The following is a 26,490-nucleotide window of genomic DNA, read 5'->3' on the forward strand; positions in this document are numbered from 1 at the left end:
TAAGGGGAGTTGATTAGGAAATTTGAAGGTTTAAGGGTTTTCCTAGGTCCTGTAGACAAACAGGAACCAGATTCTATTCAGGGCAAGGGTTGAAGGTGCATCTGAATAAGATCTAAAGGTAAGCTAGGGCTTTCAAGGGAGATGAGGGTCTGGGGCCTGTGAGTCAGATTCCCTTTGGGGCAAAGGGCAAAGATCTTGGCTTGGGCCCCACCCCCATCAATGATTACAGAGGGAAAGAAAGTAGCATTGAGGGGGATCAGGAAAGGCCTTCTGCAAAAGGTGAGATTTTACCCCCAACTTGAAGGAAATCAGGAAAGCCAAGAAGCAGGGAAGAGATGGGAGAGAATTTCAGGGATGGACAGTCAGTGAAAATTCAGTCAAGCAATGGAATGTCATGTGCGCAGAACAACTGGGAGGCCAGTGTTACTAGGTCAAAGGATATGTGGAAGGGAGAAAGACAGAAAGCAGAAAGGGCAAGGTTAGGAAGGGTTTGAAAAAGTCATTAGATATGACCATAGATTCCCCTGTTGTTTATACTTCTGTTCATAATATTTTTGTGCTATGTTTTTTGGCCTATCTGGTTAACCAGTAGGCTCACTGTAGTTCTTATTGTTGAGAGAAATGATCATTAAATAACCAAGTACTGGGGAGAGCCAGTGTTTTTTCCCTTCCTATTTCCTTATTCTCTACTAGGTCAAACCAGCATCTGAAAGACATTGCCGATAATGAGATTGGATTGATTTTCTCCTCAATCTCAGTCAGACCCCACCCAGGTGGGAAAGCCCATTGTATTCTACCTTGGTCAAGGGTAGATTCTTTGTCTAGATTGCCCAAGGCTGGGAGTGGTCTGGGAGCAAGTGTGATCAGTGACATGCTCCAGCCCCTCATTAGAATAGGTCCACCTCTCACTACAATAGTCATTCTTCTCATTAATTGTTAACCAGTAAGAGTTGATTGCCACCCTCGGGAACACTCACCCTTCCAAGGGCATATGAGCGTTGAGTGGATTCCATGAGGAGCTTTTGGCATTTGAGAGGGCCACTGACCCCTCTTATTAATTATTTACTAGCGTAATTAATAAAATGGTTAACTACCCAGAAATTACGTCTCTTCAACTTTTTATGTCACATCACTATGCTTATGTTCTTTTGTCTTATGAACATGCGTGTACCACTATGAATGTGTATGTAATGTATCCTCCACATAATTTAGAATTATAGTCAGGGAAGAAACCTGTCAGGGATGCATTGCAGTGCGCTATGTTTATTGCATATTTTGTTGCTATTTGCTGTGCATGGTGCTTTGAGGTGACTACCTAGAATGCTGGGTTAATCACATGTCTTTTGTCATATACATTGTGTATTTGATGCTATGTACAGAGGCCTGGCCCAGCTAATTTTATAAGGATATGTAAAATTCCACACCTCCTCTAGAGGGGGTGAAGAGTGACTTGGTGTGCATAGACTTCTGGGATTTGGAATTTTTTCTTCATCTTCTGAGGCAAGGAAATCTCATATCACTTGGGACTGGGGCAAGAATAAAAGGAGAGCCCAAGAAAAAAATAGGAGAACAAACACGGGAAGTGGAGGAGGGGACAGGGGCTGTACCCCAGACACATGGAGCAATGGCATGGCCTTGGCAGCAGCAGCAGAAGCAATATCAGAATTTCCCCTTCTTAGACCTCCTTCTGAGAGTCTGAAGAGGTGAAAGTTAAAGGGGTCGAGCTGTTCTGAAGACAAAACATGCCTGGAGATGAATGTGGACAACTGGGGGTCCTCATCCTTTCTCCCCTGCCTTTCTTCAGCTCGGGCACGCATACACTTTTATTCTGCTAGAGGCTTCATCTTATTGATGTAATTGTGTTTCTCATAAACATCATGGTTGATTTTGTCCTTTATGTTTTCCTGTGTCTCTTTGGGTTCTAGACAGCTCTGGGAGACACATAGAAGAAAATTACCTTCCCCAGTGCAGGGCTAGGATCCCAACCCCTAACTCATTGTTAGACAATTTTCTCTGTCTATTTGGGGGCATAATCACAAGCCATTCATTTGCCCCCTAAGGATGCTTCCAAGGACAGAAATACTATGAACTTGGGCCTGTAAATCTTCCTCATCAGACCATGAGCCCTAGGATTACAGAATGGGGCACACTCTTTTTCTGTTTTGTTTCATTTCCAGTGATGACTTTATTTGAAGAAGTGATATAAAGGTTTGTATGATGAGGAAAAGACATGGTCAGGTCATATAGTGAAAAGGAGATACAACAAAGAGCTCAAGTAGACTATTAAAACCCTTTAGATACAAAAAGGACAAGAGATCTATATAGCACCTTGGGTTGTTCCTCCTGTGCAAGATTTCTAAGAAAATAACCTCAACAATACAATGTTACCCTACCTTAGCCTGATGCTAATTCCCTCAACATAGTCTGTTTGGAGCTGCCTCCAGATTGGACCACGAGTTTTCCATCCCCATCTCCATCCCATCTGATCTGCTTCTATGCCTGGGCCCACATGCTGCCTGGAATACCCTTTCATCTCCTTCACAAATTGAAATTCTACCTACCCTTTAAAGTTCAGCTCAAATGCCAAATAACCCAGAAAGTCTTCTAAGGTCTTCCTGAAGAGGTCTAGGGGTTTTGGGGTGCTGGGACCCCAAAATCGTGGTACCGGGCCCTGCTGAATGAATTCAACTCAAATCTTCTTCAGCCAGAGGAAAAGTTTATTAGTGATAAATCACAGAGGCCAGGTGACGCCCATAAGGACAGGCGGGCATGAGAAAGGCTCAGCCTTTGGGGCGAGAGATTCTCAGCCAGGTGACGCCTATAAAGATGAGCGGGCATGAGAGGTTCTCAGCCTTGTGGGCCTGAGATTCTCAGCATCTGAATGAGAGCCAAGGTGGATCTTAAATACTAAAGTTAACATTGGGTGGCCAGAGAAGGGGGTTGGGGAAAGGGTCTAGGTAAGAATTCTAATTGGGGAGGTCAGAGAGATTGAATAGACAATGCAATAGATAATGGAGGGAACAGGAAGGCAGAAGTTTGAAAGGCATCTGCACAAAATCAAGGTGGGGCTAGGACTTTCAAAAGGAGATAAAGGAAGGCCTTTCTGTAGCCTGTAGACAAAAGGGAGCCTAAGGCTTTCAAAGGGAGATAAGGGGAGTTGATTAGGAAATTTGAAGGTTCAAGGGTTTTCCTAGGTCCTGTAGACAAACAGGAACCAGATTCTATTCAGGGCAAGGGTTGAAGGTGCATCTGAATAAGATCTAAAGGTAAGCTAGGGCTTTCAAGGGAGATGAGGGTCTGGGGCCTGTGAGTCAGATTCCCTTTGGGGCAAAGGGTGAAGATCTTGGCTTGGGCCCTGCCCCTATCATTCCCATTTGGTCAAGATATTTCATCCTTCAGGCCTCACATAGCACTTTATTTGAACTCCATACATTTGTCCTACATGATTTGTTTTCTTATCAACCTCCCCACCCTGCTTTAGACTGTAGGCCTTTTTTTTTAATTTTTTTTTTATTTTTAACATGTGTTTTTAAAACTTTGGGTTACAAATTTTCTCTCTTCCTCCCCTCCCCACCCACCCTCATTGAAAAGGCAAGCATCTCCGTACAGGTTATAGATGTGTAGTCATGCAAAACACTTCCATAGTAGTCATATTGTGAAAAAACTAAGCATATTTCCCTTCATCCTATCCTACCCCCCCATTTATTCTATTCTCTCTTTTGACTTTGTCCCTCCTCAGAAGTGTTTGCTTCTGATTATCCCCTCCCCTATCTGCCCTCCCCTCTATCAAGCCCCAGCTCTCTTGTCCCCTTCCCCACTTATTTTCCTGTAGGGTAAGATGGATTTCCATACCCCATTGTGTTTGTTATTCCCTCCTTAAGCCAAATCCTATGAGAATAATATTCACTCATTCCCTCTCACCTTCTCCCATTTCCTCTCCATTGTAAAAGCCTTTTCTTATCTGTTTCATGTGAGATAATTTACCCCATTCTACCTCTCCCTTTCTCCTTCTCCCAGTATAATCCTCTCTCATGGGGCACATTCTTTTGAAAATTCTCAAGAGTGGTAAGGCTTTTTTTTTTTAAGGACAGATTTAATTTTTGGAACAGCTCAAAATCATTCAGACCCAAGTCTGGTGAATGACAATAGAGCAAACTGGAGAATGCTATTGTTGGTGGTAGGGGTGGATTGGGGAGCAGGGTAGAGAGTAATGACCACAAAATAATGGGACTATCTCTCACTCACATGCTCCCTGTCTATATTTATTGCATGTTTACAGATTGACTTCTGCAATTCGCATTATCTGTCTCATATGGTGGGTAATGCAAATATCATTATCATTCTTATTTTATAGATGAGGAACCTGTGATATTACTTGCTCAGGGTCACACAGTGTCAAATCCAGAATCTAAACCTGCAGGTGACAATATATTATGGTGGAAAAGGGGGCTGGACTTTGAGTCAGGAGACCTGCACTTGAGTCCCAACTCAACTGTCTGCATGATGTTGAGCAAGCCATTTAATCTCTCTGGGACTTAGTTTCCTCATCTGTAAAATGAGGACTTGATGATCTTGGAAGTCCTTCCCAACTCTAAACCTATGAACTGTAATTTACTGACTCCAATTCTTTCCATCACATGAGATGGCTTCTTTACCTGTTGAAAGGTAGAGAACTGAACTAGAACTCGAAGTCTGGGATTCTCTGGCATGGCTTGCAAATTAGCTTAGAAAGCATTGCCAACAGCAAAGTTCTAAAAATATTTTGAGTGATGACTGAATCGTTGAAATAAATATTTAGTGTCCCAGGGTGACAACTTTGAAAGGGGCAACATTCATTTGGATGGAAAAGTGCTGGTGTTTTTGTTGCCCTCAAAATGCATAATGGTTCCATTGGTTTAGAGACACACAGAGTGTATTCAGTGCATGTACGAGGGAAGTGAAAAGAGCTCTGGTTTATCTAGTGGGAGCAATCTTTTAAAGAGTAAAACCATTGGTATGTGTGCTGCTTGGGTGCACCCTGCTTTTCTGACAGGTGTATCCGGTAGAGAAACAAAACACTTCTCTGTGGTTAAGATGGCTCAGTTTGCTGTAGTTTGGCACATTCACCAATCAGCTCCATGTGCAGGAGGGTTAAACCACACACTTAGATTTGGGGCCGATGTGAACAACTCCTAAGTTATTTGGGCAATGCCCACAGTACTGAACCGGAGATACACGACACCAGTGTGAATTCTGGATGCAAAAGAGGCCATGAGATGAGTGCAACTTGTCCTTTATTGCAGTATGAGTAAACTCTCTCTATAATTGACTTCATGAGATCTTCACGTTGTTTTGTTATGGTACTAGACTGTTAAAGTGAAAACACTCTTAGACATCACATTCCCAGTCCTAGCTATGAAATAGAAATCTGAAAGAAAGCTTTGAGATCATCTTGTTCTAGCACAAGGGATCAAAAATTTAGAATTAGAGGTCATATACCCCAACCCCTTCATATTACAAATAAGGAAACTGAGTCCCCCAAAAGGAAATTGTCCAATGTTGCACAGTAAGCAGGAGAGTCAGGATTTCAACCCAAGTCTTCCAAATTTAGCATTTTTCCCCATTGTACCTTTGTTGTTGTTGTTCAGCCATTTTAATCCTGTTCAACTCTTTGTGACTCCATTTGGTGTTTTTTTGGCAAAGATATTAGAGTAGTTTTGTTATTTCCTTCTTGAGCTCATTTTACAGATGAGGAACTAAGGCAAGCAGGGTTAAGTGACTTGCCCAGGGTCACACAGTTAGAAGTATCTGAGGCTGGATTTGAACCCAAGAAGACGAGTGTTCCTGATTCCAAGCCCAACGCTCTATCCACTGTGCCACCTAGCTGTTCCCTCCATTGTACTATACTGCCCAAATTAGTAAACTGCATGTGAGAGTTTATGTGACTTGCCTAAGATAATCATAACAATAATAGCTAACATTTTTATAGCGCTTACTATGTGCCAGGCACTGTGCTAAGCAATTTACAATTATTATCTCACTTGAATCTCACAACAATCCTGGGAGGTAGGTGCTATTATTAACCCCATTTTATAGTTGAGGAAATGGAGACAAAGAGAGGTTAAATGACCCCCCCTAAGATTATACAGGTATTAAGAAGCAGAGCAGAACTGGAATCCAGGTCATCTGACTCAAAACCCCATTCTCTTTCCACTATAACTTGAATCCAGTAGGGGAAAGAGACAGGTATTGTGCATGCCCTCACCTTCAAATATTTTTTTCCAATTAAAAAGCATTTATTTTTGTTCCCTTTCACCACCTCCCCCATTGGGGAAAAAAAATTATTGTTAAAAATATAAACAGTTAAACAAAATAAATTCTTACATTGGCCGTGTCTGAAGAGGTATGTGTCATTCTGCGTCTTTGTCAGGAAGTGGGTACGATACTTTATTATTTGTTTTCTGGAATTGTGGCTGGCTGTTACATTGATTGGAGTTTTCAAGTCTTTCTAAGTTGGTTGTCTTTGCAATGTTTTTGTTACATAAATTATTTCCCTGTTTCTGCTCACTTCACTCTTTATCAGTTCATATAAGTCTTCCCAGGTTTCTCTAAAACCATCCCTTTTATCATGTCTTACTGTATAATAGTACTGTATGGGAGTTTGGGAGTTTAGGTGATTGAGAAGAGGTAAGAAGAGAACTGGGATATTCGTAGGGGGAAAGCATTTCACTTATATCTTTCATCTTTCCAAAATCTACATAGAACTTTGTATTCTAACCTTAGTGTCATAAATTTCTCCTAACTAGAAAGGCCTGGGAATGCTATGGGGACTTTTCCTTCCCTTTCTAGCTGCCCCCACTCTGATAATCTAGGAATTTCTATTTATATGACTCTAGATGTGGTCACTGACTCCCTTAAAAATATCTGGCTCATTTTCCTTAAGAATGAACACATTTTCTTTCTTTTTTTTTTAGATTCTATTTTATTATACTTTCAGCACCAAATTCTCTCTCCTTCCTCCGTCTGGAATGAGAAAACAAAAAAAGTAAAACCCATTACAAATATGCATAGTCAAGCAAAACATAATCCCACATTAACCATGTCAAAAAAAGACTTGCTTCATTCTGCACTCTGAGTCCATCCACTCTCTGTTTGGAGATTGTTATTGTTGTCATTCAAGCTTCAGGTACAACTCTTCATGACCCCATTTAGGATTTTCTTGGCAAAGATACTGGCATTGTTTGCCATTTACTTCTCCAATTCATTTTACAGATGAGGAAACTGAGGCTGTTTGGTTATGAACTCTTTCCTTATCCATAGATCTGATAAACATTTTTTCCATGGTCCCCTGATTTGTTCATGATATCACCTTTCTGGTCTAAATCATGTACCTATTCGGATCTTGTTATAAAGTGTGAAATGTAGGTCTATACCTTGTTTCTGTCTTTCTAGAATAAAGTTATTTTTCCAGTCAAGTAAAACATGAAACTCAAATGAAGGCCTGCAAAAGATAATAATACACACCAGTGCACAATGTTCCGAGAGGCCTGTATAACATCTGGCACTTCCAGTCATAGACAATATGGCAGATGTCATCACTAGGCCTCTATGATATTTTCTGCTCTTCTAATGGGCTTTATCTGAATAGTAGAAAGAGCACTGAATTTGGAGTAAGAGGGCCCAGGTTAAAACCCTGCCTCTACTACTTACTATTTGTATGACTGTGTCAAATTGCTTAACCTCTGTGGGTCCAGTTTCATCATCTGTAAATTGAGAGTTGAAGTAGATGACCTCAAACACCTCTTCCGGCTCTAACTTTGTGATCCCATGAGCCACTTGGAAGGTTTTAATAGGAAACTTCACAAGAGCACTCCATAGATTCTCTAGCTCTAATAGATATCTCTAATGAAGTAAAGCGGTAGATATCCCAACGTGTTGCATAACTGTACATAGCAAAGCTACTTCCAAGCAGCCCCATTCTACCCCACAGAAGTTTGGTTCTGCCCAGGCTCAGCTTATGTCAGCTTTGAGGACTTATGTCAGTTAGACCTAGTTTCTGTCAGTCTGCTTTCCAGAATAAAGTTATTTTAAGGCCAAATAAAACAATAAAACTCAAATGAGGGCTTGCAATAACTGACAATCCCCACCAGTGAACAATGCTTTCCTCAGAGGTCTGTATAAGATCTGGCATTTCCAGTCATAAACATGACAGATGTTGCCTCTAGGCCTGCAGATGTGCATAGGAAAGTGTACCACTCTGTTTATAGGCTCTCCTGTTTATTGGGGAACTTGTACTTTTCTAGGGGCATGCTTTTAGTATGCCTCTCTAGCTCATGGGATATGTGTTCTGTCTCTCCACAAAGTTCAGACCATCTTCCTCTATCTCTACCCATGACCATCATTAATCATAGCAGACAAAAATTTGATAGCCTAAGTTTTTGTTGTTTATAATCAGACCCAGGACATAGAAAGCAAGAGGAGGTGAAACCCACTCAGAAGGTAAAAATCTTAAACAATTACTGGCCACTTTGGCTGCAGTGAGGGGTCAAGACTTTGTCTCCCTTTCGTTTCTTTCTCCTCTCACTGAGCAGGAAGCAATGTGTGGCTAGCAGCAAGTTCTATCAGTTTCAAGTGCTGCCATCTTGTCACCACATCTGACACTCATTAGTGCATGACAATGGGCAAATCATTTAGCTTCCTTGGACTTCAATTTTCTTCTTTATAAAATAGGGATGATATTTATAGTACATACCTCACAGGATTAATTCAATTCAATAATCAATTCTTATGTGTTAGGCATCAGGAACCATGCTAGTTACTGAAGATTCAAAGACAAAAAAGAAAATCCCTACCCTCAGGGAGTTTATGGTCTACTGAGAAGTTTGTGAGGAAAAGTCTTATAAACCTTAAAGTTCTCTAATCTCAGAAAACAAAATTCAATCACCTGTGAAGGAACTGCCAAAGGGACTTGGGGAAGAGGGGAGAAATCCTGGTTCAGAAGGATTTTCAAGTGTATTTTATCAAATGTTTGAAGAACAATTAAGATCCATACTGCACAAATTCTTCTTGAAAACTGGAAAAAGAAAACTCTACAAACTCCTTTTTTGTGACAAATATTGTCCTAATATCTAAACCAGAAAAATATGAAGCAATGAAAAATAATTACAGACCAACATCATTAATGAATATAAATTCAAAAATATTAAATGAAATCCTGGCAAATGATTATGACAATATATCCCCACTAATTATTCAATATGAATTGCTAACTAGAATGAGGTCTAGGAGTAAGATTCCCCCTTTGTTCTTATTTTTTTCCATTATTTCATGGTCTAACATGTGAGAGATATTAACATAAATGATTATGTCAATAGATGTGGGGAAAAAAACCTTTGAAAAAAAGGTATAAAACTCATTTAAACAGCTAAAAAGCATAGTTGTAGAAAGGTCATTTTTATTATGAGAAAAAAAGTGTATGTATAAAACCAAAGTCTAGCATTATTTGCACAAGAGAAACATGAGAAACTTTCACCAAAAAATACAGGAGCAAAAAGGGTTGCTTGTGTTTCCCTCATTATTTGATATAGTTCCAGAAATTCTTGCATTAGTAGTAAGATAAGAAAAAGAAATTAAAGGCATAAACATGAGTAAAAAAAAGACATAAAATTATCTCTGTTTGCTGGTGACATGATGTTTTACTTAGGAAAGCCAAGAGAATCAGCAAAGAAATCAATTGAGATACTGATTTCAGTAAAGTAGCAAAATACAAAATAAACCAACAAAAATAAACATTCTTTATAGTGACGAGTTCCAGGAAAAGATAGTAGAAAGGGCAATCCCACTCAAAGTAACTACAAAATGTCAGTCTCTGAGAAGATAATACTTGTCCACAACTGGACCATGACAATATATATTTTTAAATGTTACTACCTAGATTAATGTCCACGCATGCTCCACAGTCTCTCCAAAGCACTTTCATTAAATATCGGCAAGACTCTCTTAGAAGCAGGAAGCAAGCTCCTCAGAACCTCCATTTAGGAAAACGCTATTAGCAGTACTCTGGGCACATTGTCCACTCAAATTTGAAAAGTTTGCCATTCTCCATTTATTGGTCTTGCTCCCTCTCCAAGAGCCAGACAGGCTACATCTCCCCCTCAGGTTTTAGGCTGAGGGGTTGGAGGATATCTTTTCTCTACTGCCATTGGCTCAAACCACCAGCTATGTACTCCTACCCACCACCACCACCACCAACAACAACAACAACCATTATTAGGGGCCAGGAACTAATGCCCCAGTTCCTTTTAACCACTTAACATCAATTAGCTTTTGCTATTTATATTTATATTTACTTCAAATCTATAACAGGAATAAAGTGCAAACAGTTTCTCCAATACATCAGAGGCATGCTTTCCCTTACTTTAGTCTCTGGGGAGAGAAGGCTCAACTTAATTCAGTTCTTACATAGATAGCATCAGCCCCACTGCATTCACATCCAATAAGTTCTTGTCCAAGATACTACTGGGCTGGAGTTCCAATGGTCACTCCCAATGTTCACTTCTTACACTTAGAGACATTGATGTTGTACTGGCTTCAAACCCAAACATTGGAAAGTCAGGATGCTGAGATTCCCTCTAAACCTTTTGAACTCAATATGGTAGGCTATACTACCTTCACTGGCTGCTATGAACAAAGAAGTCACTGAGCCCCCCTGAGAGCTGAGGCAAAAACGCAGTGGTTGAAGTTAACAAGCCTTTTTTAATGTGTCTACAAACCAAGCCATAGTTAGCTGACTGGAAACAATTAGAGAATGTCTATGACCTCTTCACAGTCTCTCATTTCCATTCTATGTTATCATGTCTCTCCTAGACACAGGAAGCAGGGTCCCCAGTGCCTTCACATGGGGAGACATCACTAGAATCCTTATGCAATTATTCCAGAACTCTATTACAGTAATAATAGATAACATTTATGTAACACTTTAGAATTTGCAAAGAGCTACGTGCATATTATCTTATCTGATCCTCACATGACCCAGTGAGATAGGTGCTATTACTACCCCCCATTTTACTGATGTAGAAACTTATCCTGAAAAAAGGCTAAGTGCTTCTTCCTGGATCACACGTATAGCATGTGTTTGAAGCAGAATCCAAACTCCGGTCTTTCTGGACATAATGAGATCCTAGTCTAATTACTGAGCATCTAGGTGGCACAGCGAAGGAAGTACCAGACCTGAAATCATCAATATTCATCTTTGGGAATCCAAATCTGGCCCTAGACATTTATTAAAGCTGTATAATGCTGGGCAAGTCATTTCACCCTGTTTGCCTCAGTTTCCTCATCTGTAAAATGAGCTGGAAAAGGAAAAAACAAAGCACTCCAGTATCTTTGCCAAGAAAACCCCAAACAGAGTCATGAAGAGTTGGGCAATCCAACTGCCAAGGAGATACTTTACAGAGTGACACAAAATAATAACTATTTTATGTGGAAGAGCCAAAGGTTTAGAATCTTGAGGGAAATGATGAAAAAATGAGGAATGGAAGAGGGATAGGACTCTTGGACCTCAAATTATGCTATAAAGCAGTAATTATGAAAGCTATTTGGTAGTAGCTAAAAATAGATAATAGATTAGTGAAACAGATTAAATAAGGAAGAATTAGGAAGAACTGAATTCAAACTACTATTTGATGAACCAAAGAACACAGAATACTTAGAGAAGATCTCCTTGTCTGACAAAAACTGCTAGGAAAACTGGAAAGCAATTTGGCAGGAACTAGATTTAGATCAGAAGTTCTTAACACAGGCCTTCAAGAGGTCCATTATTTCAAAGGGTTTATGAATTTTTAAATGTGGATAGCTATATTTCAATATAATTGGTTTCTTTTGTATTTTTTGCACTTAAAACATTATTTTAAGAAACAGTTCTTAGGCATCACCAGACTTTCAAAAGGGTTTATAATACAAAAAGAAAAAATTAAGAACCTCTGGTTAGACCAGTATATTACACCTTATACCACAATAAGCTCAAAATGGACACATGACCTGAATATTAAAGGTCACACCATAAGAAAATTAGAAGAGAACCAGATCAGGTACCTTTCACAATTATGTCTATAGGAAAAGTTCTTAACCTAAAAAACAAGGGATAGAGAGAATCATAAAATATAAATGGATAATTTTGATTACATGAAATTGAAAGGCTTTTTTACATTAACAAAATCAGAGCAACTAGGATAAGAAGAGAGGTGGTCAAGTGGGGGAAAATTTTTTTGCATCAGATAGAGGTCTAATATCCAAGATAGATAAGGAATTAACACAAATATGAGGGGGAAAAGCTATTTTCTAACAGGTAAGTGATCAAAAGATAAGAGCAAACAGTTCTCAAAGAATTACAAGTTTTATAAAGAGTGTTATAACACTATAAAAGAGTGATCCAGATTGCTAAAAAAAAGATTAATATAAATCAAAAGAACTCTGAAGTTTTACTTCATACCCAACAAATTGACAAAGATGAGTAAAAAAAGGAAGAGTCAGCAGTGGAGAGATTGTAGAAGGATAAGACATTTTTATGTTGCAGATGGGACTGTGGATTGGTCCAATTATTCTGTAAAGTAATTTGAAATTATGCTAAAAAAACTAATGAAAATGTTCATACCCGTTGGCCCAGAGATCGCATTGCTAGATATATATCCCCAAAGACAAAAAAAAATTATCCCCCTGTATGATGCAATAGTTATATGGTACTTTTGTGCAATAGCAAAAAGCTGAGAATAAAGGAGTTGTTCATCAATTAGAGAACAGTTTAAGCAGATTGTGGTATATGACTGTACTGTGCCTTAAGGCACATAATTTCTTAAGAAATTATGAATATGAAAAATACAAAGAAGCCTGAGAAGACTTTTATGAACTGGTTCAGTGAAATAAGGAGAACTAGGAAAACAACATATGCAAGGACTAAAATGGAAATGGAAAAAATGAAAAAGAAGAAGAAAAACTGAAGGCTGTGAAATTATAACACTCAGGTTTGTCTCTGAAGAAGATGCGGGAGAATGTACCTCTCTCCCTTCTTTGTTACATTGGGGGCAATAGAAGTGTTGAACACTTACATGCTGTCAGACTCAGCTGATGTGATGTCTGTTTTGTTGAAATGCTTTGCTTCACTCTCTCTTTTTGTTTCTTGTTACTTAGAGATTCATTGGGTAGGGGATACATCTGGAAATAAGGGTGATATAAAAACAAAAGATATGAATAAAAATTAAAATCTTAAGTGACAAATCCTTAAAGTGCCGTATAAATGAGTTGCTATTGAATGCTAACTTTGGAAAAGATCTTGGAGTTCCCTTAGCCCAAACCCCAAATTTTGCTCATATGAACTACCAAGGGCCAGCCATGTTGTTGTACAGTAACTGCATGATGTAAGCTAAGAAAAAAAATACCCAGCCCTTTCCTTTTACCCCAACAGCCCATATCTCACTGGCCAGGGGGAGAAGGGGACCACAAGCAAATAGTGAAATCCATTATCTCTCTGAGCAGCCATCATGGTTTTTGCCACCCTTAACAATGCCATAATAATTAGGGATTTCCCAAAATGATAAGAAGATCCGGGAGATGGCATCACCTTTCTTCTGGCCACAAGCAGTGACGCAACCTTTATCAGAATCCCTCATCTTAGCTCAAATAGACCCAAGGAAGGTTCAGAAAATGAAACTCAAGTGGGGAGCAGATTGAGGAAGTGACAGTTCCCTGATAGTCATCACTGTCATACCCTACCCATTATTTTCTTGGCTAGTCTATAGTCTTAGAATCCTCTTGTAGTTCAGTCGTTTTCAGTCGTGGCAAACTCTTCATGAACCACATTTGGGGCTTTCTTGGCAAAGATGCTGTAGTGAGTAGTTTGCCATTTCCTTCTTCAGCTCATTTTAGAGATGAGGAAACTGAGGCAAACAGGGTTAAGTGACTTGCCCAGGTCACACAGCTACTAAGTGTCTGATGACAAATTTGAACTCAGGTCTTCCTGACTCCAGGCCTGGTGCTCTATTCACTGTGCTACCTAGCTGCCTCCTTTTTACAGTGTGTTTTCCAATTATTGTATTACTTTTTTAAGAGCAACTCTGTAAGAGCAGAACAGTACTGGATTTTTTTTAAACTCAGAGAACCTGAGTTCAAATCCCATCTTTGCCACTGACTACCTGTGTGACCTTGGGCAAATCACTTAACCACTTTGGGCCTCAGTTTTCCTTTTCTATAAAATGGGGAGTGGGAGGTATTGGACTAGGTGGCTTCTAGTTCTAAATTTGTGATCCTCTGAAGAAGGGCTAGGAATATTTTTCATTTTGCAATTCCTCGTAAAGGAATGTTTGGGAAAAAAAGAACAAGGGGTCAGGACAAATGTCTTCTTCCTTAGGATAAAACAGGGACCTTTCCCCTCTCCCCCAATGCCGACAACATTTTTGATGCTTTTGAGTAGCTATACTTCTAAAGTCTGCTAAAAAGCCAGGTCAGGAGGCTACCCCAAAGGGATAAGCCTTGCAACAATAAATAAAACTTTTGCATCTATCGACATTCAGTAAACTGCTGTCAGAGATAAAGGGTTTATGGCCCCCTTTTCATTTGAGTTTGACCCCACTGTGCCAATGGATTCAGAAAAAAATGGAAGGACTGAACCCAAACAACAGCCATTACTTATTTATCAGGACATCTCCATAATAACAGGCTAAAAGTATTATTCAGTTTGTGTTTGCTCCTAAAGGAAATGTACAGCCTATGGACCAGACACATGTTTTTCTTGCTTGGAATAAACCAAGCACATTCACTAGTTCTCTTCCACAATGAAACTCTAGGAACTTTTGAATAACTATTTCCCTAGAGGTGCTAATGAAACATAAGATGGTAGTATTTAAATAATCATGGCTCCCTTTGCTTTCTCTACAATGGAACGTTCTCTGGGGCAGATTATCCTCTTGGAGCACACCAGATAACTCGCCACAGTTAACCATGATCACAGTGATTCAAGGAGGTCACTGAGCAGAGTTTCCTGGGGGTAACAGGCCATCGCCTCCTTTTTCTTTCATCTTTTCTCATTTCAACCTTTCAGACTCCCCAAAGAACAGGTAATCCCCCATTCCAGCCTTCTCTGGGATACTTGACCCTAGCCCATCCATTCTACATATATAGAGTACTTGGTATTTTTCAAAGGGCTTTTACGTGCATTATCTCATTTGATAATAATCAAATGATCAAATTGACCAATAATCCTATGAGGTAAGTAGGACAGATATTTTCCTTATTTTACAGATTAGGAAACTAAGACTAGAGCTATAACTAAGATGGTGTAACTAGGGCACTGCCCCACAATGCTAACATGGAAGGGCATGCTTCCTTCCTGAAGTTGTCTTGGCCCAACGATTGCTCCCTTACCCACCTTAGGTCACCACCACTGAGGTCCAGTGCTATTGGTCCTCTTTCTCCCAGGCTAACTTCCCAGAATCCCCTTGTTTTTGCTTCCTGCCCTCACTTTATCTCAAAGGTTGGGGTCTCAGGGATCATTACGTATGTCAAAAGGGGAGAGACAGAACTCTCTGGAGGATGCGCCACCTCTTCTCCAGGGGATGATCTGTTCTCTGGCCCACATATCACTCCCCCAATTGAATTTACCCTGTGCACAAGAATTCTTATTTGTGGCTCTTACAAAGACATAAAGAAGGTTATACAAAGAGTAACAAAGTTACTTCTTTTTGTGACTCCTGTTCCTCTGTTCCTATGGTAATATTTTCTAAACAAAAAAATCAGGACATACATTATAACAAATGATATTCTTCTCTTACCAGAATGATGCCAAATCAAGGAAAGAAATTAGATCAAGAGGACTGACTCTGGTAGATTACTACCCTCTGAACTCAATTCACTACTGGTTCCAGCTACGGAGCCAATCAAAGAGGCTTCTCTAAAGAATCATTTTCCACCCTATTCTTCCATATGTTAACTTTTTTAGTAAAATTTTCAATTTTATCTTTTAACATAAATGTCACAAATTTTCTCTTGAAGCAACATGTTTAAATCATTGAAGTTTTTCAAAAATATCCAACAAATAACACACTTTTGAAAGCCATAAGTCATTATGAAAAAAATTATAAAATCAGCCAAAAATATAACTTCATCTTTCAATTATCTATTTAATCTTGGACCTTTTGAGAGCCACCTTACCTCTGTATGTAGTAATAAGATTTTGTATTCAGACTCCATGCCTTTCTAAAGGTTTGAAAACAAACAACTGTTAAAGGCACAGCTTTTAATGATAGTATCACGAAGCAAAACACCTAACTGATGATATTTTTTTTAGCTATGAGTGCCTCCCAATGGATCATGCAATGACTAAAAGTGATATATTCATTGCCACTAGCTTCAGCTTTTGCTACAAATCCAACATTCTCTCCCGTCATTGCTCCAGAACTTTTTTCCATTGTAAACCTTCATTTGTGAAAAATTCATTGACTTTAAGATATGTATCTTCCCATCTTGTATGCCTTCTAAAGGATGACAAAACAATAATTCCTCACATATGCTTCCTTCATAAACACACCCTACATAAAGTAACAACTGTGTCATATTACAAATATCAGTTGTTCCACCTAACTGAATTGCAAACTTTGGGCTACCCTTAAGCCTAGTAATAAGCTGTTGGAATTGGTCATTACTAATTTCAGAAATTCTTTTGGAAACATTATTATTTGATACAGGAATTTTATGAATTTCATTCCCATACTTTTTCCCATGAACTATTTCTGCCATTTTAATAGCATCAGGTAACATGAGATCTTCTCCTATCACATAGGGCTTTTTAGTTTTTGCAATTGAATAAAAAGTTTCATAAGCTGCAAGTAAATACTTTCATTTACAGTAACAAATTTCTCAAAATGTTGTTTTTCTTTATTTGAGGATTTTAAAAGTCATTCAAATTATTCCTTTGGTTTATTGCAGCACACTGCATACTTGGTATTAAGGTGTTGTTTTAGTTTGGCCCTTTTCATGCTCTCGGCAGCCAAAACATCATTACAAATTAAGCAAAGATGTTTTTCCACACCATCAACATTATTAGACATAAATCCATAGTCCAAAAATTTTTAGACATATTTTCTTTTTCTTGTCAATTTAGTTGTACAACCTGGTAGTGAAGACTGCCATGTTATCATCAGTATTTTAACCTCTTCTGTCTAAATTTAGCCACTTATCCATAACCAAAAAATATTTTTGTCCTAAAATATAGATAAATATTACTCATAACTTCTAAATAAATACTAGCTTTAGTTTATGAAATTACATCTGTTTGTGCTGAATTTAAAAAATTGTTGTTCACACACATACAGTAGTGATGGTTGAGAAATATTATTAAAGGGCTTTTGTCTTTACTTGCTGCAAATAAACACTTATGTTTCTGTAAAAGAAGGAGATAACAGCAATTTTTTAAAACATACATTCTAACACAATACAATCCAAAGATATACCAATTTGATACTTACATGCTGAGGAATGATGTTAGGAAAATATTAAAAATTGTTATTTTCCATAATTAAACTATTATGTTTCTGTAAGACAGAAAACTTTGTATGTGCAGTAAAAACACTGCAATTGATAACATACAACAGTCTCGAATCTGAGCTGGGGTGTTTCTGGCAGTGTTTGTTGGCCTTGTGTGGCATGAAGGCATACACAGTGCAAAGTGTGCATGTTGTGTGTTCAGAATCAAGGCTGTGGTGAAGTTGTGCAATGTAACACAGGCAAGCACTGCCAGAAACACCTTGGATTCATTATGCATTTGACTTTTTAATTAATTTTTGGTCATTGCGTGTTCAGAAACTTTTCACTGTTGCCAAATTTTTTGAGGACCCCCCCCAATCAGCTACATTGCCCACAGTTTAAGAAGTGCTGAATTTCTAGTCCAACTCCCTCACCTCACTCCTTTTTTTTTTTTTTAAAGACTAAGTCTATTCATTTTGCCCAGGCTGGAAACGTAGGGGCTACTCACAGGCCCAATCTTGCTACTGATTGGAAAAGGAAGCTTTGACATGCTCTATTTCCAAGATATTTGCCCTCCTTCAGACGACCTGGTGGCACTCACCAGGATTAATGCCAAATTTAACATGATCAGATCAACATAGTCCACTGCAGCTCAGAACTCCAAGGTTGAGAGATTCGCCAGTCTCACACTTCTGGGTAGTCAGGATTACAGTGTGCACTGCCACACATGGTCCTCTCCTTTTATAGATAATGAAACTGATGTCTAGAGAGAGTAAATGATTTCTTCAAATTCACATGGGTAGTAAGTAGGAAAGCCAAGATTTGAACATAAGTCCCATGACTTGAAATTCATGCTGTCCCCAATATACCAATCTGCCATCCACTTTTGGGTGAACTTCCCCCACCCAGAAAGCATCTTTACTGGGACATGGTCATAATAGTCTCATCTGTCTTACTCTGGCACTTAAAATTTTTTTTTCATTTTCCCTACATGTTAATGCATGACAACAGACTGTATTACAGTGCTCGTTATTTTCTTAGTTTGCTTAAAATTGGCTGTTTTCTCTTTCAATAAAATCTTGAGGGAGGGAGACATATTAGCATAGAGCATGGCCAGACAGGGACTCCCTAGTCTGGATATTGGGGAATCCTGAAAAGTCTTGTTAGGGAGATATGTATGAACTGACAGTAAGAAGACCCAAACAAATAATGTACATGATGACTCCACTGACGTAAACAGGTAGATTACTATAAGGAAAACTCACTAATGTTCCTGGAAAACAAATGGTGAAATGTAGCCCCGTCTTCTTAGTAGAGACATGAGGACAACTGAGGCAGAATGTTCTATACACTGTCAGAAAAATTTACTGTACGGGGTGTTTTTCTTTAACTTTCTGTTGCAAAACAGTGTTTGATTCCTGGAAGCATGAGGGAAGTAAGAGAAGGAGGATAGTTTCCGGAAATGACTGTGATATCATTAAACAGTTTGGGTTTTTTTTTGGCGGGGGGGGGGAATCTCCCTGGATAGCCTCCTGTCAGAGTCCTTCCATGGGGACAAATACCACCCAAGCAGTCTCTGCAATGCAATGGAGGGGCAGAGGGTGAGGAAGGGAGGGGTCCTCTCAGAGAAAAGAGCTGTTTATTTTGCAAGTACCCAGAATAATGACTGCCCTTGGGGAAAATTTTGCTTGAAAATCCACAATTTCAGTTTGTGATAGATACTGTGTGTAATCACATCATTTTAATGATTCAGGAGTCAGCAAACCTGAAACGTCTTTCATTCATTTAATGTTTAATCCAGAAGCCAGAATTAGAGTGAGTTGTTTCTGCAAACCTTATCATTACATGAAGTGCAGTCAAACGGGGCACTTCCTCTCCCAGGTTATTCAGACAACGTGCTCAGAGGGCTGTCAAATTACATTTTCATTGCATAGTTACCGACTAAGGTGTTTTTGAAGGCCAAGAGAAGCCACATTGATTCTGATAGCCTTTGGCTTGAAACTCAGACATTGTGGTCTGTTTCTAATGGACTGTTAAACACCATAGTTAGTGCTGAAGTAAAGTGGGGCAGAGAAGCTGTCACTCCAAGTGTAGGTAGGACAGATATTCTCAAATTTATTGAAAGAAGTCATGACCCTGAGAACTGAAATAACTTGCTCCAGGCTGGAGCTAAGCAAAGCCAGGTCTATTGATGCTCGGCCCTGGGCTCTCTCCCCTGGAGGACTCTTCTGATCTCTGGAGCATGTTGCCAAAGTTGTTGTTGTTGGAGCCGGAAACAACAGAAAGGGAAAAAGGATTTCAGAAATCATTTGATTCAGCACTTACAGAAGAGGAAACTGAAGCTCAGATGATGGTCAGTGCAGGGCAGCATAGGTTAATGGAAAGAGTACTGGTTTGGGTGTTAGACTCCAGGTGGTTGGACTAGATGACCTTGTTTCCCCCTCTATGGGCCTAAATTTGTTCATCTATAAAATGAAGGGACTGAAACAGATGACTTCTGAGGTCCTTGGCCAACTCCAGATCTATGACTATCTTGTCATCCTATATATTTATCCCAGGATTTGCATTAAGCTGGTGGCTGTTCTGAGAAAACCGGAGTTGACTCATTGAATACATTAAGTAACAAAGGTACAGCCATCTTGTCTGATGCTAATAGCACTTGTTAGGACAATGAGCATATTTTCTGGTTCTTAAGCCAAGAAAGATGAAGATATTCTCCCTGAAGGAGCCAGGGTCCCCTCAGGTGCCCAAGCCTCTTAAAGGCTTTGACAGAACATGTACCTACAGGATGGCACAGTCCACCCTAGCATACAGCCTTCTGCCAACACAACTGGTGGGCTTCCCAGCTTCCCTGACCATTGTGCAGACCCTACTCCAAAACTCTTACAATTTTTCTGTTTGGGCCCCACTCATCAGTTCTGTGCACTTGGAGTCTTCCCCACTTCCTCCTTCTAGGGTGTCAGAGAGATGGAGGTTAGCCACCAGAGTGGGGCCTGGGCTGAGAAGGTGAGGTGCTGTGTCCAAACCCACAGCTGTATTGCCTTGATCTGAGTAAAGAGGTGAGCAAGATTAACACATTCATGCTGTAAGAAAGCTACACCCAGCGACTGATTCTCCTGTCAGCTCTGTAATGGTGTTTTTCCACCTTTCTTCCCACCCTTGATGAACTTGATTGGCCTCTGAATCCCTGGAGGTCAGAAGATCACTGGACTATCCATTTTTCCCGCAGGCAGGGGAAAACAAAGTTATACCCTTCTATAGTATACACAGGATATCTAACCCCAGAGCACCTTCCAACAAAAAGCAAACCCAACCAGCACCAGATTTATAGGTCATTCTTCTTTACCTGCTTCAACTTCAAAATACAAAACATCCCGAGTTTTCAGATACTATAGGGTCAGTGCTTTTTTGCTGACAGCCGAATGAGCAATCTCACCCCCGAATTCAGTGACCTAAGATGTGGTTTCTCCAGGCCTATAGACTTCAGTATATTGAGGGCAGCTGAGAACAGATTCACTCACCATCTTTAGAACCTTTGGTGGCTTCCAGTTGCTAGGACAAAAGGCAAATCCTCTGGTACTTAAAATCCTCCACTGTTTGGCTCCAGTAAGGCTTTTTTCACATCACCTCTTATACACACTACAGTTCTGAGAAGATTAAGATCAATTCTGTTTCATTTCCTTATTGTTCCTATTTATAATTAATTAATTTTGCCCTGTAATTCCTTTCGTCCTATAACTGTTTAAGTCATGGTTCTTTGTCTCTGAACTTAGCTCAGAATTCAACTCCCTGTAATGGGTTAATTTTAGAAATCCAGCTCCCCTATTCAAAGATCTATTCTTACCTCAAGGAATTTTGCTGACCTTGGAGAATGTGTGTGTGTGTGTGTGAAAGAAAGGGAGTTGGACCTGATATCTTTACTGCACCAAGCTGGTGCAAGGATGTGGCTGGCTGCCCAAAAGTCTGGAATGCTATCTCACACCTGGACTCAAACAATGAACACTTCTTAGTTTCATGAGAGAGCAAGAGGAGGCTAAAAGACCAACTAACTAAAAAGATCCTGTCTGGGCCAGGAAAAGGCCCACCGCATCAGGCAAGTCCCTTCCCCTTGTTGGCCTTGGTTTCCTAATCTATAAAATGAGAGAGGTGGGCGGGTCTGATCTCTAAAGATTTTTTTAAAATGTTATGAATCTTTAGTAAAGTGAGAAAGGATCCAAACTGCCTTGTGCCGTCTGCCAATTGCTGTGGTCTAGTGAAGGTTTCTTCTCCAGCTTTTCAGAGAGAACATCAAGAGGTTGGAATACTAGAAACTTGGAAACACCATTTGCTGTGGTTTTCTTGCCCCTCTTTTATTCTCTCTCTTAATCTGTTTCATGCTTTTATTTTCTTTCTCTCTTGACCACTTCCCGCAGTCTTTATCTCAGGGCCTCAGATTGTTCTATTCCTTTCCCTCTAGGCAACTACCTAAAATACCTTCCTCCTTTTCTTTTAGAATAAAATCATTAGAACATGAGATCTTGGAATGCTATTGTGCTATAAGAAATGATGAGCAGGATGGAGTAAAAAAAACCTGGGAAGTCCTATATGAACTGATGCAAAGTGAAGTGAGAAGAACCAAGAGAACATTATACACAGTAACAGTGATATTGTAACAATGATCAACTGTGAAACACTTAGCTACTCTGATCAAGACAATGGTTCAAGACAATTCCAAAGGAGCCACACTAAAAAATGCTATCCACCTCTAGGGAGAGAATTCATGGGCTCTGAAGCATACTTTTTCACCTTCTTTATATTTCTCACTTTTTCTTTTTTTTTTTTGCAATATGTCTAATATGGAAATGTTTGGCATTATTTCACCTGCATAATTGATATCATGTGGCTTGCATGATTTCACATGTATAACTTATATTGCTTGCCCAGAATTTGGAACTCAAAATTTAAAAAAAATGAATGTTCAAAACAAATAGATAATTAAAAAAAAAAGAACATGAGATCTTTAATAGTTTCCACTTCAGTTCTGCCATCTGAGAGGCAGCATGATTCTTTCTTCAGGCAACTAACCTGAGGCTGAGACAAATGTCAATCATCTGCAATTGTGCTACCTCAGTATTTAACCCAGTTCACATCAGGTATCTCGGGGTTTCAAATTATTTCTGCTACTTTCCAACTGTAGCCCATTATTGGCAAGCGAAATGGTAAGAATTGTAGTTTTTCCTAGAAGGAGAGACAGAGAGGATTTTGCTCACTCTTGAGAGAAGAGGGACTCAGGGATGACAGTCCCCAGGGATAAGCTATTGGCAAGAAAGGACAGAAAGGTATTACTTCCCCAAAATGACTATAACCATGAGCATTTGGATACTTGTGGTAAGATAGAGTGAGATAGTTCTAGATACATCCAGTAAGATAGCTCACTAAACCCCCTGTGCCTTGAAGAGTAATCTGTCAATACAGAATTTGCTGTTTTTCCAGATGTGTCTATTTGCCAAACTGTGGGACATGGTGAATTCCATTCTCTCTCCCCTGCTTTCTTTTTTTTTTAAATTAATTAATTTTCTTTTATTTTTTAACATTCACTTTCAAAAGCTTTTGAGTTTTGGATTTTCTCCACCTCCTTCCCTGCCTTCCTCTCCAAGACAGCGCATAATCTGATATAGGCTATACATATATGTTCTTATTAAAAATATTTTCACATTAGTCATGTTGTAAAGAAGAATTAGAACCAATAGGAGGAACCATAAGAATGAAGAAACAGAACAAAACAGAAGAAAGAGCAAATAGTATGCTTCGATCTGCATTCAAACTCCATAGTTCTTTCTCTGGATGTAAATAGCATTTTCCATCATGAGTCTTTTGAAGATGTCTTAGATCCTTGTATTCCTGAGAAGAGCTAAGTCTATCAAAGTTAGTCATCGAACAATGTGGCTGTTAATGTGTACCCCAAACACATAACATGTTTTCCCACATCTATATCTTTGCTCATTTCATTCCCTCTGCCCACAATGCCCTTTCTGCCTCAGTCTGGAAGTGAAAAAACACATTATGTTATAATATATATTACACACACACACACACACACACACACACACACACACACACACACACACACACACACATAGATGCTTTATATATTATGTTATATAACAAATGTATTATATATTATAAAACTAGAGCTAAAAGATACTTCAGAGGCTAGCCAGTCTAATCTCCATTTTACAGATGAAGAGAGAAACTCAGCAAAGTTAAGTAACTTTTCTAAGGTCATACAGATTGCAAACATATGGGAATTTGAACCCAAATTCTCTGACTCAAGAGCTAACACATTTTCCACTATTACCATTAGATTCTCTTGTTAGATTGTAACCTCCTTGAGGGCAGGAATTGTCTTTTGCCTCTTTTTGTATCCTCAGGGTTTAGCACAGTGCCTGGCATTTAGTAGGTGCTTAATGTTTATAGATCAATTGATTGAAACCATGCCATCCTATTGACATCATCCATTTTGCGTTTCATAATGTTCTGTTCTCCATAAATCTGACAGGTAAACTATTCCTTGCTCTCCTATTATATCTAAATCATGTACCCATTTTGACTTTATTTTGGTATATGGTGTGAGATGTTGGTCTATGCACAGTTTCTGCCATACATTTTTCCAGTTTTCCCAGCAGTTTTTGTTAAATAGTGATTTCTTATCCCAGGAACCACTCTAGTATCTTTACCAAGAAAACCCCAAATGGGGGAGTGGTGAAGAGGTCAATAGACTTTTCAGCCTGTACTTAATCATTGTCCATTGTCCATCCTGATGTGGCTTGTGGCATTGTGAAGAGAGAGTAGGCCCATAAGTCAGGAAGACCTGACTTCAAATCATACTTCTGACAAATACTGGCTATATGACTCTTTGTTGTTGTTTAGTTATTTCAGTCACATCCAACTCTTCATAACTCCTTTTGGGGTTTTTGTGGCAAAGATACTGGAACATTTTACCATTTCCTTCTCCAGTTTATTTTATAGATGAGGAAACTGAGGCAAACAGGGTTAAGTGACTTGCCCAAGGTCACACAGCTAGGAAGTATCTGAGGTCAGATTTGAACTCACAAAGATGACTTCCTGACTCTAGACCCAGCACTCTATCCATTGCACCAGCTAACTACCCCCTTCCTTTATGCATAGTAAGTAATCAATAAATGTTTGTTGAATGAAAGAATGAAATAAATACACGATGCAATGTAGAATAGTAGAAAGAATCAGAGTCAGAGAATCTGGATTCAACTACTTGTATGACTACCTGTGTGATTTTGGGTACATTGCTTAACTAACCTCTCAGAACCTCAGTTTCTTAATTGTAAAACAAGAAGTTTCTGCTAAAATGATCTCTAATGTCCTTTTCCAGCCCTAAATCCTATCAATGAATGGCTTGTGCTGACATGATCTGGGCTTCGTAACCGCTTCATTTTTAATCTACCTCATCTGCTCAGAGAATTTCTTGCTATCTCCTTCACTCAGCTGCTCTCATTCAAGCCCAAGTTTCCCTGAATCTCAAAGGAGGGAGTTCAGCTGAAAAGTTTTGAACAGAATATTTGTCATGAGCTAAGTTTTACTCTGTAAAGGAGTGTCAGACACAATTTTTAAAAGATTTGATTAAAGAAATTTGAATTTAAAGAGATTTGCTTCTGATGAAATGGTGATGATAGTGGTGAACGTGACATCATGTCATGGAGACTTGATCTAACACATACCTGAGAAACGGATAATAGCTGCTTTATTGAATGGAAAGTATTAACTGCCCCATAACTTATAAAAGATGCTGTGTGGAAACCCAGGCACTCGGTGACTCACAGGTTCTGCAAACAACTTTCAATGCAGTAGTTTCCCCTTTTGATGTGGCTTGATTCTCAAGCTTATCTTGACCAATTCACTATAGGGAAATAGAATCCCTTCTATTAAACTCTATCCCTATTTGTTTGGACTATAGTGTATGGGGAGGGGCATAATGAAGGGGAAAAAACAGCAAGTGGGTTGATTTGTCAGATTCTATTTGTGAAGGTATATGGGTTTATATATAAGGAAATCCATATGTTTTCCATTTGCTTTCGACAAATGGAAATTATGCAAAAGGTTATTTATTTCCTCTTAAGATATTCATACAATATACCAAAAAATGAATGATATCCTGGGAGGAAAAATAACAAAGAAAAATACACTAAAAGCACAGCTGAATTGGTTGAAAATGAGGATTGGATTATGTATATGTACATGTGTGTATTATAGATGTATATGTGTCAACAAGTATTTATTAAGCACTTATTATATACCAGGTACAGTGCTAAACACTGGGAACACAAATATAAGCAGGACAATCCCTGCCCTCAAGGAGCTGAAATTCTAGTGGGAGAAGATAATACATAAAAGAGAGCTGAAAAGGAATTTAAAAAAAGACATTGTAGAGGAAGTCCAGGAAAGTCCAGAGAAGGCTGAAGAGGAATAAAGAATATGGCTAACCTGGATGTCCTCCTTAAAACTGAGGTTCTTTTTTTTCCCCCAAGGCAATTGGGGTTAAGTGACTTGACCAGGATCACACAGCTAGTGTCAAGTATCTGAGGCTGGATTTGAATTCAGGTCCTCCTGACTCCAGGGCCAGTGTTCTATCCACTATACCACCTAACTGAGATTCTAGGAAGAACTGAGGCCAGATTTGAACTTAGGTCTTCCTGGCACTCTATCCATTGTACCACCTAGCTGCCTTTCTGAAAAATACTATTTGTTATATGGGATGGCTCTCTGAGGGGGGTAGGAGAGAGATACTTGGGTAACTGTAATGATTTAAGAAACAGAACATGTCAATGAAAACTCATTTGAAAATACAAAAAGTACAAGAGGGGCAGAGGATAGACTTTAGAAGGAGAGGCAAAGGAAAGACAAAGGTAGAAACAGGACATAAGACTTGCTTCTGGTCCTGTAGCTATTTCCATGATGATAGCGAGACTAGCAATTACATTCACATGT

General features: G+C 39.1%; 1 protein-coding gene across 1 annotated transcript in view; it reads right to left on the reverse strand.

Annotated features, from left to right (window-relative positions):
- Window positions 1-5,256: 5,256 nt before the first annotated feature.
- The window catches only part of RHOH (ras homolog family member H), an 83,139-nt gene continuing 61,905 nt past the window's right edge, over window positions 5,257-26,490 (reverse strand). The window contains exons 4-5 of the transcript XR_013484219.1: window positions 13,083-13,188; window positions 5,257-7,002 (exon numbers count right to left, since the gene is read on the reverse strand). The gene's annotated coding sequence lies outside the window, so the exon portion shown is untranslated. The remainder of the gene's footprint in view (window positions 7,003-13,082; window positions 13,189-26,490) is intronic.

The sequence above is a fragment of the Phascolarctos cinereus genome, unplaced genomic scaffold (assembly GCF_003287225.1).
Source record: "Phascolarctos cinereus isolate Bilbo 61053 unplaced genomic scaffold, phaCin_HiC Scaffold_9;HRSCAF=440, whole genome shotgun sequence".
NCBI classification, from domain to species: domain Eukaryota; kingdom Metazoa; phylum Chordata; class Mammalia; order Diprotodontia; family Phascolarctidae; genus Phascolarctos; species Phascolarctos cinereus.